A 7,357-nucleotide genomic window follows, 5' to 3' on the forward strand; every position below is an offset into this window, starting at 1 on the left:
CTGAGACAAGTTTTGTGGAAGACAATTTTTTCATGGACTGGGGGAGAGTTGGGAAGGGGATGGTTTCAGGAAGAAACTGTTCCACCTCAGATCACCAGGCATCAGTTAGATTCTCATAAGGAGCACACAGCCTAGATCCCTCGCATGCATAGTTCACAATAGGGTTTACATTCCTATGGGATTTTTTTTTTTTTTTAAGATGGGGTTTCACCATGATGATCAGGCTGGTCTTGAACTCTTGACCTCAGGTGATCCACCCACCTCTGCCTCCCAAAGTGCTAGGATTATAGGCGTGAGTCACTGCACCTGGCTCCTATGGGATTTTAAAGCTGCCACTGATTTGACAGGAGGCAGAACTCAGGTGATAATTCTCATTCACTCACTGCTCACCTCCTGCTATGTGGCCCAATTCCTAACAGACTATGGATCAGTACTGGTCTGCAGCCTAGGGTTTGGAAACCCCTGCTCCCTGCTTTAAATAATAAATACAGAGTACTATGAACAGTTTTACACACACCAAAATAAAAATCATGTAATTTTCAGGCACTTAGAGCAATGAAACAGAATTGAAAACCCAGAAATAAAGCTGAATACTTACAGCTAACTGATCTTTAACAAAGCATTCAAAAATATAACTTGGGGAAAGGACACACTATTCAATAAATGATTTGGGAAAACTGACAAGAAACATGTAGAAGAATGAAACTGCATCCTCATCTCTCACCTTATACAAAAATCAACTCAAGATGGATTAAAGACTTAAACCTAAGAAAGACCTGAAACTATAGAAATTCTAGAAGATAACATTAAAAATAATTTTCTGGAGACTGACAGGCAAAGAATTCATAACTAAGACACCGGCAGCAAATTCAATAGAAAAAAAGTAAGCAAATGAGAACTAATTAAACTAAAAAACTTCTGCATAGCAAAAGAAATAACTTGCAGCGTAAACAGAAAACGCATGGAGTGAGAGAAAATATTTGTAAACTATACATCTAACAAAGCACTAGTATCTAGAATCTGCAAGGAGCTCAAACAAATCATCAAGAAAAAAATCCTATCAAAAGTGGGTAAAAAACATAAATGTTTCTCAATAGAAGATATGCAAATAGCCATGAGACATATGAAAAATACTCAACATCACTAATCATCAGGGAAATGCAAATTAAAACCACAATGAGATACTCCTGCAAGAATAGCCATAACTAAAAAGTCAAGACAATAGATGTTGGTGTGGTAAAAAGGGAACATTTTTATACTATTGGTAGGAATGTAAGTTAGTAAAACCATTCTGGAAAACAGTGTGGAGTTTCCTTTAAGAACTAAAAGTAGATCTACCATTTGATCCAGCAATCCCACTGGATATCTACTCAAATAAAAAGAAGTCATTATATTAAAAATACACAGCATATGCATGTTTATAGCAGCACAATTTACAGTTGCAAGGATACAGAACCAACTTAAGTGCTCATTAACTAGCAGGTGGATAAAAATAAATATGGTGGACATACACCATGGAATACTACTCAGCCATAAAAAATAAACAAAATAATGTTGGGCTTTTGTTTTGTTTTGTTTTTGAGGACACAAAAATATACAGAATGATATAATGGACTTTGGGGACTCATGGGGGAAGGTTAGGAAAATGATGAAAGATAAAAGACTACATATTGGATACAGTGTATATTGCTTGGGTTACAGGTGCACTAAAATCTCAGAATTTACTGCTAAATAACTCATTCATGTAACAAAAAGCCATATATACTCCCAAAACTATTGGAATAAAAATAATTAAAAATAAAACAATTTTATTTATAAGCAATAACTTTAAAAAATCACTAGGTCTTGAGGATTTCATGAGAGAATGCAAAAGCATTTAAAGAATTAATGCTGTGAGGGAGGGCAAGATGACTGACTAGAAAGCCAGGTGGAGCAGCTTCCACCAAGAGAACGAGATGACTGGCATGCTCTTAACAGATCTTTAGAGGAAAAGCAACAACTGTGGACAGAGTGAAGACAGAAGCTGGGCTGAAGGGGGGAAAAGCTGTGAACTCTACACGGGGCTACAGTGCATCTGGACTTATTCTTGGCCCTCAACAGCTTTGGGGAATTGGGTGCCCACACCAACTCCTCACATCACTTTGCTGGTGCATGTCTGTATGAGCAAATTTTGCTTTCTTTGTCCCACCAGCGTGTGGAAGTGCAGTCTACCTCCTAGCCCCCTGTCAAATGCCATCACAGATGGAGACTTGGTAGGCACAAAGAAAGCCAGCCCTACCCCTGCCAGCAACTCACCTTTGCATTAACATTGCATAGAGAACAGCAGATCCTCCCCCACACAGAGTGAACATTCTGGCTTGCAGGGCAGAGAGAAGGAACCCAGACCAGCATCCCCTAGTGCAGGCGTCCCCAAACTATGGCCCACGGGCCGCATGCGGCCCCCTGAGGCCATTTATCCGGCCCACCACCGCACTTCAGGAAGGGGCACCTCTTTCATTGGTGGTCAGTGAGAGGAGCACAGTATGTGGCGGCCCTCCAACGGTCTGAGGGACAGTGAACTGGCCCCCTGTGTAAAAAGTTTGGGGACGCCTGTTATAAATCATTGCCAAATTAAATTTAAAAAGACTTCCATAAATGAAGATAAACATCACGTATCTGAAACTCAGTATTGATTCTGAAACTCAGTATTGTTATGTCAGTACTCTTCAAATTGATTTCCATATCCAATGCAACTTCAAATAAAATTTAAATGTGATTACTCTTGTTAAAAGTAGCAAGCTTATTCCAAATTATATATGGCAAAACCATTAGCCATGACAATCTTAAAATGAACAATGTTGGAGGAGTTACACTATATCAAGGGCTATTATTATTCTACAGTAATTAAAACAGTGTGTTTGGGTTTGAAGGATAAACCAGTATACAGAATAGAGACAAACAGACCAAAGAAAACCAACAGACAGAGTAGAGACAAATGATCAATGTAATGGAATCGAGCCCAGAAACTGACCCATAGATACATAAATAACTTATTTACCCTAAAATGTCTTCTTCACTACAATGGAGAATGTTTTGTCTTTTCAATAAGCTGTGTTGGATTAGATGTCTATTTTATTTTATTTTATTTTATTTTATTTTATTTTATTTTTTGAAAGACACAAAGATTTTATAAATGTGTGAAATCCAGAAAGGCTGAAGGAAAATTTGGAATTGCTGAAGGAAACCAAAAAGGTCATATCAATAATACAATTAATAGGGTATATGACAGACATATTTTTAAAATAAGTATTCTCTATATAAAACAAAGCATGCTTCAAACAAATACAAAATATTTATTACACAAAAATGTCATAACTGACAAACTACCAACTTGTTAAACATAGAAAACGTACTAATGTTTCATAACTCTAAACAGAAACAACTTTACCTTTTGTTACTTAAGCTAACTTAACTCCAAATTATAAAAGTTACCAAATTTTGTTTAAAAAATGTCATTGTATGATTGTTCCAATTTATTTTCCTATGCTATGATAGAAACAAAATATCTTTGAAATGTTTTGAGTATTTAAATTGAATAATGTTTGTAACATTAACTTATTCAAATTACTTTTACATCAGTAATAGGCCAAATAATAGGTTTCAGAGTCCAGGAAGACCTGGGTGGGAACCCGGCTCTGCCGCTTCCTAGCCACGTGATAAGAACATGTGCTCTCGGCAACTCACTTTCTTCTCTTAAAATTGGGAATAGTAACGTGCACCTCCCGAGCTTTGGACTAACGTTATGTCTGGGGAACCCCTGGCACAGTGCCTGGTTGGAGAGAGACTCGGTGCTCAGTAATTGGTAGCAGCTCTATTAATGTACCGGCGCTGGGAACACAAGGAGAAACTCAGTATGGGACGGTCGAAAGCAAAGGTGTTTCCCAAGATCGGCTTAGGATGCTTTCTTGATAGTGAGGACCAGCACCAAGAACTATGCCTGTTGTGTAGTGTCTGGAACATAGTAGGCATTTACTAAATATTTGTGGATCAATATAAACCTGAAAGAAGACTGTCGTGAGCTGAGGACAGGTTCTTTTTACTTCTTTAAGGAAATACAATGTCTTTACTTGTAGACCTTCAGGAAACTCCACCAAAGAATGATGGCTGTTATTCGTTCTTTTCATCTTCAAAACTGGAAGCAGAAAATTAATCAGACTAAGAAAGCAGAATTCGTATGCACAGCAGAAAAATTTAAAAATCAAGTTATTAACATGGAAATAGATAAACACAGTCGTTTCTACAACCAAAAAAGTGACTTCAGAATTGAGCATAGTATGCTAGAAGAATTGGAAAATTAATTGATTAACAGCAGGAAAACAGAAAGAGCAAAATTATAGCAACAATTGGCCAAAATACATAACAATGTAAAGAAATTTAGGCATCGATTAAAACATATGAAGCCTACACCTGATTTTGCTGAGGAGCTCAAAGAAATGACTGGAGGAATTGAAAATGCAATTAACACTTTTAAAGAAGAGCAGAGGTTGATATACGAAGAGCTAATTAAAGAAGAGAAAACAACTAATGATGAATTCAGTGCCATATCAAGAAAAATTGACACATGGGCTTTAGGTAATTCAGAAACACAGAAAGCTTTCAGAGCAATCTCAAGCAAAGTTCCTGTAGACAAAATAACACCAAGTACCCGTCCAGAAGAGGTACTAGATTTTGAAAAATCCCTTCAGCAAACAGGAGGATGACAAGGTGGCAGGGCTGATTACAATAATGAGAATTTTGTAAAGGTGAGAAACAAACATAAAGGGAAGCCAATATTTACGGAAGAAATTTTAGAACACCTTCCTGGAAGAACACAAGATGAAGTTTAACAGCATGAGAAATGGTATCAAAAACTTCTGGCTCTAGAAGAAAGAAAAAAAGAGTCAATTCAGAGTTGGAAAATGAAAAAGCAGCAGAAAAGGAGGAAATTTTCAAGTTAAAGGAAAAGGCAGACAACACACCTATGTTTTTTCATAATAAACTAGAAGATAATCAAAAGCAAAAAGAGGAGCAAAGAAACAGAAATTAGCAGCTTGGAAAATACCAAAAAGTATAGAAATGTCAATGAAATGTGCTTCCCAGTTAAAAGGAAGATAAAAAGAAAAAACATCAGAAAGAATGTCAATGCCAGTTTAAATTAAAATTACTACTAGAAAGTTATACCCAGCAGAAGAAAGAACAGGAAGAATTTTTGAGGCTTGAAAAAAAGGTAAGAGAAAAGGCAGAAAAAAGGAAAACTACTGCTGCTGAAATTTTCAGGTTTTAAGAAAGAGATTTATGTAAACTTCAATTGAAAATTCTAGATAGACAGGGAAAGGAAGATGAAAAGGCACAAAAACAAAGAAGACTGGCAAAAACAGAAAAGTTTGAAAACAATGTTAGTAGAGATCCCTCTAAGCTTTACAAACCTACCAAAGGTTGGGAAGAAGAAACCAAAAAGATAGAACCAACAGGCTCTAGGCCACTTCTACATATTCTACATAGGGCTATTCCAACCTGGAGACAAGGAATACAGAGAAGAATATGAGATAATGAAAATGCTACTCAGTTGATAAGAATGTTAACATAGTAAGTTATACCAGGGAGAATGACTAACCATGTTCTTTAACTATCAATGGCCTAGTCAGATTGATTATTGTGCTGTATTGTGAATTGAAAGGTATTAGGTTTCATGGGGCTTTGTCATTAGTATTCCTGTTTCTACCAGGAAGGTAGATGTCTATATTTTTAAATAAACCTTGACTCCTACTTTGTACCATACACAAAAAAAGTGATTCAAAGACTCAAATATAACAGGCATAACCATAGAGCTTTCATAACAAAAATTAGAAATTTCTTTATGATTTTTGGAGAGGATAAGATATTTAGAAGCAAAACATTTTTAAAGACTGATAAATTAAACTTTAACAAAATTTATTTCTTCAAAATGTACTATTAAGAAAGTGAAAAAAATATTGTAGACTAGAAAAACATAATCCTTATACATATTCACGACAAAGGATTTATATTAAGATACATAAAGAACTCTTACACTTCAAAGTAAAATCAGACAATTTAAATGAGAAATGACTTAAATAGGCATTTTAGAAAGAGAAACTACAAGTTGTCAATTAGCTTATAAAATAAATTAAATATTAGATATCAAGAAAATTTATAATAAAAACATAATATGCATATACACAAGAATACACATAAACAAGAATAAAGAATATTAGAAAGATTAGAGTACCAAATGTTGGCAATTATATAGAACAACCAGAACATTGCTGGCAGAAGCATAAATTGATACAATATCTTTGGAAATCTGATTTGGTATCTGCTAAATTTCGACATATGCTCCCATAATGACTTAGCAATTTCATTACCAGATACACTTACAAAAGAAATAAATGTATATATCCACCAAGAAATGTCACCAGAATTTCTATAGCAGCTTTATTTATTGTAGTCAAATTATGGGAAAATGTTTATCAAAAACTAAATGGATTTTGTATACATTCATACAATGGGATAATACTCATCAGTAGAAAAAAATAAATGGCTGCAACACTCAGCAAGATGGATGCATCTTATAGATATTATATTAATCAAAATAAATCCATATTCAAGCTTATTTACCATCTGATTCCATTTTGATATGTAATAAATGGTAAAATTTATCTACAATGATAGAATTCGCCTATACATATACATATGTGAATATATATTCATAGTGAATATATATAGGGATAGCTATTAATTGTGTAGAAGTGTGAGGAAACCTTCTAAGGTGATAGAACATTTTATATTTGATTTGAGTGGTGGTTATATTAGTGCATGCCTATAAAAATATTTCATTGACCTGCACACTTTATATTTTTAGGCGTTACTGTAAGTTTTGTCTCAATTTTTAAAACTGACTAGATATTAAGAGAAGAGGAAAGGGTAAAATAGGAGTCAGAAATATCTTTATTAAGAAAATATAAGGCTCTATTCTCTGCATTCAAGTTTCCCAGACAAGAAAAGGTCAACAAATAGTAACTTCTCATCTCTCCCCAGGTGAACTGTATCCAGAGAACTTGTATTTCAGATAAAACACACCATTTGGCAAGATTTAAGACATAACTACAATAGCTACGTTTGTTTGGAGGAATCTTTTCCCCCAGGTATATAATTCTCAAAAATTTTTCTAAGAAATCTTATTCTTAAGAACTTCTTCTTCTTCTTCTTCTTTTTTTTTTTTTTTAAATGCTGATTCTGGGGAATTTGTCTCTTAGAGCACTGATTCTGAGAGCATTATTCCTAGAAGTTGCACGACTATGTTGTTGGAAACACTGCCTCA

General features: G+C 34.8%; 1 pseudogene; it reads left to right on the top strand.

The window, feature by feature from the left end:
- The first annotated feature begins 4,158 nt into the window (after positions 1–4,158).
- Positions 4,159–5,563, top strand: LOC101050863 (coiled-coil domain-containing protein 112-like; annotated as a pseudogene).
- Positions 5,564–7,357: the final 1,794 nt, after the last annotated feature.

The sequence above is a fragment of the Saimiri boliviensis genome, chromosome X (assembly GCF_048565385.1).
Source record: "Saimiri boliviensis isolate mSaiBol1 chromosome X, mSaiBol1.pri, whole genome shotgun sequence".
NCBI lineage: Eukaryota > Metazoa > Chordata > Mammalia > Primates > Cebidae > Saimiri > Saimiri boliviensis.